Genomic DNA, 11537 nt, shown 5'->3' with positions numbered 1-11537 from the left:
ATCCATGGACTCAACCAACCGCAGATAAAAAATATTAAGAAAATAAATTCCACAAAGTTCCAAAAAGCAAACCTTGAATTTGTCCCACACCAAGTACTACAGGAGTAGTACTTGAATCCAGGAGAATCAAGTGATGTGTAGGCATTGTTTAAGGCATTGTAAGTAATTTAGAGACGAAGTAAAGTATAAGGGTGGATGTGCATAGGTTATATGCAAATATGTTGCATTTTATGTAAGGGACTTCAGCACCCAGGGTTTGGGTTATGGGTGGGGGTGTGTCCTGGAACCAATCCCAACGGATACGGGGGAATGACTGTACTTTGAAGAGAGAGTGTAGCAATGTTCAAAATGCAGGAAGTGAAAGAAACACAGAGAGCATTCTTTGGAAAGATACTTGAAGGTTTTTTTCTAATCCTCATTTCAAACCTGGGTTCCCACCCTTTTCCCACCAACTCAGAGAAAACTTTTTCTGACACAAAGGGAGAAAAGAAAACATATTTTTGAACAATGCTTTTTTCTCGAAGGTTTTCTTTTTGAAAATTATTTTTAAGTTTGTTTGAGGCAATTTTTACTGGGATGAACCAGCTTCTTTTGGAGGGTGGACAAGTCACTTCCCCTCTTAGATCTTATCTGCTTCTTATCTGTAAAATGAATGCATTAGGGTTGATAAGTCTTCCTATATCTGGTGTTCTTTGATTCTGCTATTCCCTGTTTGAGCCAGAGCCTAGGAATCTAGATCTGGAGGCTGTTTCTGTTTTAGATTGTGGACTAGAAATTAAGCACACACCACCCCAACTCCCCCAGCTGCCTGAGACTTAAGAAAAAGTGAGACCGCAGTCCTTTGATTTGGCGTTAGAGCTCTCCGTGGCATTAACCTGTTGTTGGTCTAACGTGTGGAGCCAGAAGAAGTGTGCTCGAAATCTGTGAACATGGTTGCTGAACAAACGCGTTTTGGTTTCTTTCTTTTCCTTTTTTTCTTTTTCCCAGGAGTGAGGAGGGGGAGGAAAAAACTGGCCTTTGTTGTGAAGCCACGGTCCCAAACTTGAACCTAGAGGAATGTTAAAGCTCTGAAAAAAAGTTAGGGAGCAGCCTTGCAATTATGCACTCAGCCTCAACAAGAGGGTAAGAACTTTCAAGGCACTGGATTGAAGAGACACAAAAGTCAGGAAATGACCCTTTCGTCGGGATTTCAGAGGCCGCAGAGGAGAAACAAAGTCCTCTCACAACTTGGGAAACTTCGGACCGTACCATCCCGAGGGGGCAAGGGTGGGGGAGGCCGGGAGAGGGCAGTGGAAATTGACATCTTCGTTCTCAACAAGCCGTGAGTAAACTGAGGATTTCCCGGCTGAAAGGACTCAGTGTCTGCCTGTCCCCGGCCCAGAAATGAAAGCGAGTTTCAGCCGATCCTCATTGTGGGGCCTGCTGAAAAAGCAGCCCGGGTCGCCCCGGCCAGCCCCGGCGTCCTGAATCGGAGCCCTGTGCGCGCCAGGCCGGGCCGCGCGCCCGGGTTGCTGGATGGCGTGCCCAGGCCAGCCCATCTGCGGCCTCGGGCCGGCGGGGAGGAAGCGTCCCTGGGGATGAATGGGGCTTTGTTCGTAGGCAGCAGCGGCTACCCTCTGCAGGCCCGGCCCGCACAACAGAGGCTGTATGCGAGAGGAATGGAAATGAGCCTCAGGCCCTGCCGAAGGAGCCCCATCCCCTTCCCCGCGCGGGGCTGAGGAATGCTGGCCAGCCGGAAAGGAACCCTCGCTGGGAACGCCGCTCTCGCGCCTCTGAAACCCCATTGAGAAGAACCCTTTGATGCAATTAAAGCGCATTTCATTGCAGGCCTGGGAGGAGGGAACGACCGGCAAGCTTTTTTCTGTCTCGGACGTGTGTGTGCACCTTTGTGGGCCGGGTTACTTGGAGACCAGGCGGGAACTGGAGCTCCCTCTCTCGCAGACGTTCTGTAACATCAGAAAAGCGTACCCATAAACAGATTGGTTTTCACCAGGGGTGGAACCCAATTTGGACACGATCCAGGCTGACCTGCAGGCCGGGGTTCCTACTTTGAAAGGCTCTTTGGTGCGCCTTACACCCACCTTCCCTGCTGTAAAGGTTTAGGCGGAAAAGAAATTGCGTTTGCAGGAGGAAGTTGTTTCTGAGGTTACTGCTCAGCATTTTCCATTTTCTCAGTGGTGGGGTGGGCCGTGTCGCATATCCAGAAGTGATGTCACAGCCAGACCTGCAAAATGATGTAACCTGCAAGTGTTGAAGGACGACGATGGGACAGCTATTTTGATACTCGTATTATTTTATAACATTTCCCTACTTTTTCCATTGAGACAACTGTGTGACCTCAGAAAATCCACATAGCCTCTCTGAACTTAGTATTTTTTTGTGTTAAAATGAATATCACAAAGCCAGAGAACGAATGTGATGAAGTTCTGGGTGCTTGTGGAATTCTTTCTAAGTTGGAGGTGGACACTTTATATACCTGCACAGGGGGAAGATACGTGGGTCTGGAACTCCGGTAAACAAAAAGATCCTATTGGGACCTCTATTTGGTTGACTTTGTGTCACTTGTTACTAGGGCTAATTGTCTAATGTCTCTTTCCACTAGTGTATGCCTCCTTGAGAACGCGAACCTTTAAACAACAACAACAACAACAACGAAACGAAGACAGAGTCCTGCCTGCTCTCCCAGGCTAGAGTGCAGCGTGCAATCGTAGCCTACAGTAAGGTAGAATTCCTGGCCTCAAGCTATCCTCCAGCCCCACCGTGGCCTCCTGAAGGGCTCCGATTACAGGAGGGAGCCACTGCACCCATCCAAACCTGTCTTTTATTCTGCATCTCCTGTGCCGAGAGCAGTCCCTGGCCCTGATAAGGGCTCAACAAATATGTTGAGTGAATGAACAAATACATTCAGGAGTGTAGGGATTGATACTAACTTGTTGGCTGTTTTCTGTTCCTCATAAATCTAAATAAGAAATAGGGAGAGCATGGTAGGTATTTGGGGTCCTCGGCGAGGCATAAGTCCAGGAGAAGTTTGAAGGAAAGGGTAGGAAAACATTTTTGAGAGCACAAACATGCTACAAGTGTTTCCTGAAATGCCCCAAAGGAGACTGCAGCACTCAGGTGGAGGAGTCATTTTTTCCAAGTGAGTGGATGGTTAATACTGGCAAACATGAATCATGTTTTATATTCATAAGGAGTGTGCCTAGTCAATCACTGATTCTTTAAACACCCCAGGGAAGCAGGGCGGGAAGAGTAATGGCCATGCATGATGGACATCATTGTTTCTTATACGTTGCTCTAAATGTGTCTCCATGGTTCTTGTTATTTTGGGCCTGGTTCAGACTTCTATTTGGTTGTTTTCCTCTGAGGTCTGGAATACACGAATATGTTTTCCACTCAGAAAATCCAATACACTTTTGCATCCCAATCAGGAAGTTGATAAACATGAGATAGTAGAGTACTTGCTACCTTAAATATACCTCCACATGTGTGCAGGAAATACCACTCAAGTAATGCCTAGGTAAGCAAATGCATGCTCCTGTCTTCTCCCCTCACTCTTACACCACACACACACACACACACACACACACACACTGATCAGATGGTGAGTAATATAAAGTCTGTTTAAAGATGGGACCTCCACGATTCCTTTTTTGTGTCAGGGGCAACATGCCAAACACACGGCTGCCCACAACTTTGTTTCTTGTCCTCTGGGTCTGTTTGGCTGTTATTCTAGTCATCATTTTGTCTTGATGTGGGCATCAACCCTGAGAGTGGAGACTGTTTTTCAGACTGTCCCATTCGTGTCTATTTAACCAGGTGAATATAACCCACTTAAAAATCTCACATGTGAGGTGATTCCAGGATAGAACAAAAGTTGTACAACAGTAACAGTTGTGGTTTCCCTCCCTTTACAGAACTAGTGAGTTTTCATCAAATCATTGGGTATTTCTGTTTCTTTCTGATTTACAATATGCTTTTGTAGAGCACCTTTATCCTCATTTCAGATTGGTCATTACTAGGCAGTGACTTGAGTCGATCTACCTGACGTTAGCAAATAATCAATGATTCAGAAGGGATTAGTGAAAGCAAGGATCAAAGGTTCTTGTCTGATTACCTCCATAAAGTCAAAAATCTCAAGTGATGATGTTTTATAAATTTTGATTTACTTGTTTTTTTAAAAAGACTATACCTATTTATCTGGAAATACTCACAATTCATTGGCACCTTTTATCTTAAGAACCTAGAACTCCACATGCTTGGGAATTGTGGATGAGGATAAAGTTTGCAGAGACAGGTCTCAGAAGAGAACAAAACAAGGATTGTCATTCCATATTGCCAATTAAGAAATAACCTCAGAGAGGTAAAGCAGCTTGTCTGTTGTCACAAACGGTGGAATTAGAGTTGGATCTCTATTCTCCTGATTTCCAAGACCGTCCTCAAGGCCTCTAGTGCTTTAATGCCAGGGAAGCCTGCTATTTAGATAGAGACCAGATACTGCATCCCAAGGGACATAAGAAAGCTGCCTCATCTGATTTGATAAGATTCATATAGCTGTATTGCATACTGCTTTTCCATTTTTGGAAGGTGTACATTATTAGCTCAGCTTCCCTTTTCTTCTGCCTTATTTGTCCAGAAGCCAGAAACGTGAAGAGAAGACCTCGCCTTGATTTGCCAGATGACCCATGGCCTTTTTAGTCAAGTTCCTGGAGAAGTTAGGGTGGAGACTTATTTGTCCTGCGTTTGGGGCAATAAAAGGGGAGGGGCCGCCTCCTCCAGCCTGTTCTAAAAAGCCAAAAAGCAAGGCTATTTACTCAGCCCTGGGCTACTAAGTGCTGGGGTGGCCTATGTTGACTTAAATGAGCCCTTGCAGTTAGGTGGGGCTCTCTGGAGCTGTTAGTCATGTGAGGTTGCCAGGGCAACTTAATGTCTTATGAGCTGGAATGCTTCAAGAAGTACAAAGAGGAGACTACAAGAGTGCATTACAACTTACAGTCATATGTTCAATAACATGTCATCTTTCCTAATGGGGCTTTTATTTTTATTTTATTTTGTGGGATTGAAAGATCAGAAGCCGGAAATTATCCGGAGAGGATAAAGAAAAGGAAAAATTAAAGGAGGGGGCTATTTCTGTTCCTTATGTGGGCAATGATTAAACAAGGAGAACATCTGGTCCTGGAACGGGTCTCTGCAGCGCTGCTTTTAATTACCCCGTCATTTGGTCTCATGCTAAATTAGTGACTGTGGGAGCAGCTCAGATCTCCAAACTGACAGCCCCGAAGAGCTCAACTTAGCCTGCCACATAGTCAGAGGGGAAACACGGAGCTTCCGGTTTCATATTTAAACCAGGGATTGACTCATAATTGTAGCTGTCAGGAGGGTGATGGAGACATTATGTAATCTGGTTCTTATGGCGATGTGTGTTTAAGGTTTCTGCTCTGTAAATTCCAGAGGAAATTTTGTGTCCATTGAGGGAGAGCTTGCTGGCTGCTCTGTGGTGTGCCCTGCAGGGTAATTACAGTGCTATTAAAGGTTCCTAAATCTGCCTGAATCCAAACATGAATGAATTTCCCCCTGAAAGGCCCCCCTGTTTTTCCATAGATTTTTAAATGTGGATGAGGTTAGGCGAAATCTGGCAAACTGCAAAGAGGCAGTATGCTGGCCCAACAGGGAAATGTAATAATGGCAAGCCATTCAGGTCCACAACTATTTATTTTTGTGGACCACATAGCTTCCCTTACTATTTCCCATCATTTCCAGTCTCAGAGATTCTGAAAGCGGACACCAGTTGCTTCTGGAAACAAAGCAATGAAGCTGTAGATCATTAGTTCCATTTTCATGCTGCTTGTTACTTGCCTCTCAGAGATTTCAGCGCCTCTGTGGACTGGTGTAAGTTTGCGGGGCAGCCAAGGAAGGCTTGAGGCAGATCCAGTGTTTGCTGCCATCAAAAAAAAAAAAAAAAAAAAGAAAGAAAAGAAAAAAACGTCAGATGAGGTTGTTTAATTTTAAACTAAAAAGAATGTGCTTTTAACTATTTTGTGGCAGGGAGACTTGTGGTATGATGTGATTGCTCTCTGTACCCAAGTAATGTAAGTTTTGGCTGCTTGATAAGAAGGATTCATTCATAGAGAATAGTGCTGATATTAGTAGAATAACAGTAAAGACAGAATTTTAAAGGGTGAATGGGAGTTATGGTGGTAGAATGATGAGGACTGAAACCCTCAGACACCCCCTGATTGCTGATCTGGCTTACCCAGAGTTCTTGCATCTGTTTCTGTACCTTTCTTCTCTTTCTTAAAAAATCCTCAGTCCACCAGTACTTGGAGTGCTATACTTGGCCTTTTCATGACATCGCAGAAGACAATGGTATATAAAAAGTAGTTTTAGTCAAAATTAATAGCTACATGTGTAAAAATACGTCATCAAAATGCTGGCTATCATGGTCATCATCAATCAATCAGTCATTATCATCATCTGTATTGTAATTGATTGCAGTTGGATGGTCTCTGTTGTAATCTCTATTTTTCTAGAAAAATGAACAATTGGGAGAATTGGATATTTGCCCGTTGGTCTTTGAAACATGATACTGGGAGTGAGCAATGTTCACTTAGCAAGAAGATGGAAAGATCAGCACTTGCTTTCCTACCACGCCTTGGAAATTTTTATTTAAGATCATCCCATAAGTAGAATGGCTTGTCTTACTATGGTGGACCACATTTGCATTTTAGCTTTGCTTACCCAGCTCCAGATATTCAACTGATATGAGAAAGTTATTTTAATGAAAATAATATATTTAATATGCTTGTGTATTTATACACATAGAAATGTATATTTAAAGGAACGATTAAAAATTACCCCTATTCTTTCACAGCCCCAGGCTGTAAAATCTTTATCAGGAAATAGTGACGGTATAACAACTTGATTTATTTTCTCCCACGAGGCTGAAGTTTTATATGAATATTATCCAGTCACTATAGCTTGGGACATTATCATCTGACTGATGGATGATGCAGGGATGGATAATTTCATGAGTTGTCTAGCCAGAGTTTATTCATTTTTCTAGTCATTGAAATGAGAAGACTTGATATGACTCCTATTGAGATACTTTCAAAGGCAACCATCCTTGTAATGGATTTTCTCTGTCAGAAAATTAGGTACTGATTTGCCTATTTTTTTTTCCCCTGTACTAGAACTTACAGATGGACTAGGGATTCCTCTTCCAATTAACCCATTTATGCCTGAGGTTGCAATTTTTGGAATTTTTGGAATCAGACCTTGATGATGACCTTGAGCAGTAGGATATAAATAATTCCCACGTGCTTAGCATTCCAATAATGGAACACTAGGCATAAATAGGTGAAGGGCCATTAGCTTATAGAAAATGATAATCGAAGACAACAAAACAGTATTATCCTGGGGGCTTAAGGAAATTAAACTGAGCATTGGATGTGGTCATCAATAGGACATTTCCCCTTCTTGTCTTTTCTGACTTCTCTATCCAACCACAGGCTTTCATCATTGAGAATGAAGTAGCCAGAAGGGATAAATACCAGAGATAATAACTTATCTTTGATTTGAAAACATTAAGGAATTTCTATTAAGATTTATTAATAAATACATTTAATTTAGTTTGATTAAAATTATAGCTTTAGCTTGGCCTAAAACTACTCCACCTTTCTTGGATCCTCCCTTCAGTTTTCTGACTCTTGGACCACATGTGTATTTAGTTCTGTGACAAAGAGCCCTGGCTCCTTCAGGCACGATGCCCACATCATCAAGGTTAGAGGCGATTATAACTGATATGGGTTGCGGTCTGTCCCTGTCCTTGTAAATTCTGGATTGTACTTGCTCACTCCTTCTTTATATCTTATCTTCTCTTCCTGAAGAGCCATGCTGGGGACTTCAAGCTCCAGCATCAGGTACAAAGACAACAGCCTTACAAGGACTGTTTAACCAGCCCCCATTGTGTAAGGTCAAATCTCCATAATAAATCCACTCCTCCCAAGCAAAACACACACACACACACACACACACACACACACACACACACACACACACACACTTCCTAATGGTTTTGCTTCTCTGATTGAATTAATATTACTAATATTAATGTTATGCAGATATCAAAGAACTAGGTAGGATTGTCTCAAGCTCTATTCATTCCGTGTAGAAGTCCAAAGTCCTCCCTAAGTTTTCTCCAAATTCTGTGAAGTCCACATTTTCATGGTCATTTTTGGCACGTCTAATTTGCACAAAAGACCCTACAAAGCACTTCTGAGTATAAAGTATTTATTAAAACTTTTGGTGGCATGGCCAGACAGAAGTGCGGTTCATGTTGAAACAAAAATAATTTCAAATTTAACTTGACTCATTTTTATTTGTAAAATGTTTCTCCAGTATCCCATTCTTAGAGAATAGATACCCTTCCCTCATCCTATAAAATCCCCAGCTTCACAACAGCTCCTTGGTGCCTCTCTCCTTCCCCTTTTTCTCTTCTGCTTTCTTTTTCTCCTAATACTCCCATCCTCTTGTTTTCAAGTGCAGAGAAGTTTAACTATCTCTCTTTTCTTTTATGCTAAGATTATTGTGGATGTACGTCCATGTCCTCAGGGTCTAACCTTCTATTCCCGATGGCTATTTTTCCAAGCCAAATACTGTTGCAATAGTTAAGAAAACAAAAATGTTGCCTGGTTACAATGGTAACAGGAGCAGGGAGCATACACTTAGTGCTTACTATGATCCAAACTCCAAGGGCTCTTTATGACTTGTCTCATGAGATTCCCACAAAAATTCAGTGAAGCCTGGCATTATGAATCCCATTTTAACAATCTTGAAATTAGATCACAGAAAGTAAAAAAAAAATAAAAAAGCAACTACAAAACCTAATATTTATTGAGTTCTTATACATCAGGCACTGTTTTAAGCACTTAATGTGTTTTGTTTTTAAATTGACTCTTCACAACTCTACTAGTTAAAAAAATTACCCCCATTTTACAGATAAAGAAACTGAGACACAAAATTAGGCAATTTTCTCACAATAAATAAGAAGTGGTGCTGTGTACGGAAACCAGGCTGCTTGAATCTGGAACTCAGAATACTGTTTGAGAAGGTAAGAAGGTGTTTAAATGTTTCTCATGTAGTTAGTTTCCTAACTCAACTTCGTGACACCTTTCCTGGCTGACCAAATATCTCAACCATCCTTATGTTTTATATTTTTCATCCCTGTTTATTTTTTTCTCCATGGTACTTAATACTGACACATATTTTGCTTATTTATTTTTTTAAAATTTTCTGTCCCCACTACCAGGATGTAAACTCCGTGAGGGCAGGGACATTTCTATCTGTTTTACTCAAGATTGCATCTCCAGGGCTGATAGGAATGCCTTTCACATAGTAGATGCTCAATGAGTAGTTACTGAATGAATCAATAAATGAATATATGCATGTATGAAAAGCTGCTTACACAGAGGACAGGGCCTTCTTATTAGGTTTTGCAGATACGTCAGGAAAACCCCCTTTGAATGGAGTTTGAAAAGGCTCTAAATTAGTGGGCTTTAAATGTGATCAAACTCATGTTGGGAGACCTTCAAATACTGTGCTCATTTTCAGGCCACCTCATGTTCCCTTCTCTTCGCTGCCTCCCCTAGGTGTATATGTTTAACTCTCTCCATCCTGGTTTAACAGCCTTCTCTGTGGGCCTATTCTCTAGAAAATTCTTTGACTTGCCAGTTTACTTTTCCCATTTATAAGATGGAGATAATTTTACTTCTAACAACTTCAGCAGGATTTGGAAGAGGTCATTGAGATGATAGCAAACAAAACAAAGTATTGAATCGTAGGAAGACTCTGGCTATAGAAACATAAATGAAAATTAAGATAAAATCCTTTTAAAAAATTATTGTTAGAAATTACCTAGCATGTAAATTTAGAATTTTTTTTGTGTTTGTTTAATGAGGAAGTTACTTTTTCAGTTTGATTTTCTATTTAGGTTGGTAAAATGTATTAAAATTGTATCATGAATTAACTGCAAAGATAATGTCCACTTATTAATTCAACAAACATTATCGAACATTTTTTATGCCAGACACCATTTTAGTATTAAAACAGCAAAAATGTCAGTGAGAAAAACAGAACCCTGGGTTCTTGTATCATTCACAGAGAGATATTTTTTAGAGATTGGTTATTGTATTAGCTTGTTAGGGTTGCCATAACAAAGTACCACAGACTGGGTGGCTTAAACAACAAAAACTTAATTTCTCACAATTTTAAAGGCCGGCTATCTGAGATCAAGTTGTCATCAGGGTTGGTTTCTCCCGAGGCTTCTCTCTTAGGCTTGTAGGTGGCCATCTTCTTTTTCTGTCTTAATGTGATCTTTCCTCTGTGCCCATCTGTGTCCAGATTTCCTCTTCTTGTAAGGATATCAGTCATTGAATTAGAGCCTCACCTCAATGACTTTGTTTTAACTTCATTGCCTCTTTAAAGCCCTATCTCTGAATACTGTCACATTCTGAGGTACTGGACATTAGGGCTTCAATATATGAATTTTTGTGAGGACACAGTTTAGCCCATAGCACTTCTTGTATTGCCAAACTCTTTGGGTTTCATTTTACTTGTTTAAAATAACGGTGGTGCTTTCTATACATACCTGTTATTAACACATCACTTAGTGGTTTTCTAAGTGATACCTAGAGTATCATACCTAGAGTATTGCAACTAGGTGGAAATAAACCTAGCTTTGGGAGTGACAGTAATATTATCAGAGGTCACAGATGGACCAGACTATGACCAGCATTACACAAACCCACCTAAATGGACAAGGGAACTGTTTTCTAAGATTTAAGCTTTTTGGAAAATGAGTATTGCACAGCTGAGCATTTCTTAAAGGGACTACTAAAATTATTGGACCATACTAAACTTTTGACTAGATGGAATTAAAAGATAATTTTCCTCTGGCCAACCAACGTGTAGAAACTTGGAAGACAAGTTACAGGTAAAATAGAGGAGTTAGATCCCAACACCATCATTATTGTTGTGAACATCATTTTTACCATGTCACAGTGGGTGCTTTTACTGTCTTTTCCTCTCCTTGTTCTATTTTCTTCCCAACAAGTTTGGGAGCTGCTTGTGGGTAGGAAGTAGTTTAAGACTGTTGTCCATGTCCACTTATGCTTTGCATGATGCTGGGCACAGAGCCGGGGCTTGGTAAGCACTCATTGACCAACTGCAAGCTGTTTGCTGAGCATGACAGTCAGAGGAATGGTGGTGGAGGAAGGATAGTAGGGAAGGGGATAGTTGACTGGCATGGCACAGCGAAGAGTGAATCCGTGGGTGGTGATGGCACTCTTGGCCTTGATCCAGCTATTGATGGAAGTCACTATGGAGTTCTGATGAGAAGGAAGAGATGACTTTGTAGCTGCATGAAAAATGAGCTTCAGAGCAGGATTTCTCCAGTTTTATGAAAAACAGACTTGTCATGATCTGCAAGGGATGTGAATTATTAGTTTCTCCTCAGCTTTAATCCACACGCCACCATAGAAAAC

General features: G+C 41.3%; 1 long non-coding RNA gene across 2 annotated transcripts in view; it reads left to right on the top strand.

The window, feature by feature from the left end:
• Positions 1 to 987: 987 nt before the first annotated feature.
• LOC134738281 (uncharacterized) overlaps positions 988 to 11537 on the top strand; it is a 235776-nt gene continuing 225226 nt past the window's right edge. Inside the window, exons 1-2 of one of the 2 annotated variants that reach the window (XR_010123943.1) lie at positions 988 to 2512; positions 2603 to 2722. This is a non-coding gene — a long non-coding RNA (uncharacterized LOC134738281). The remainder of the gene's footprint in view (positions 2513 to 2602; positions 2723 to 11537) is intronic. The other variant, XR_010123942.1, reaches the window with a different exon arrangement.

The sequence above is a fragment of the Pongo pygmaeus genome, chromosome 16, assembly GCF_028885625.2.
Source record: "Pongo pygmaeus isolate AG05252 chromosome 16, NHGRI_mPonPyg2-v2.0_pri, whole genome shotgun sequence".
Classification (NCBI taxonomy): Eukaryota; Metazoa; Chordata; class Mammalia; order Primates; family Hominidae; genus Pongo; species Pongo pygmaeus.
The sequence above is the reverse complement of the archived record's forward strand: the minus strand, read 5'-3'. Positions and strand labels throughout refer to the sequence as shown.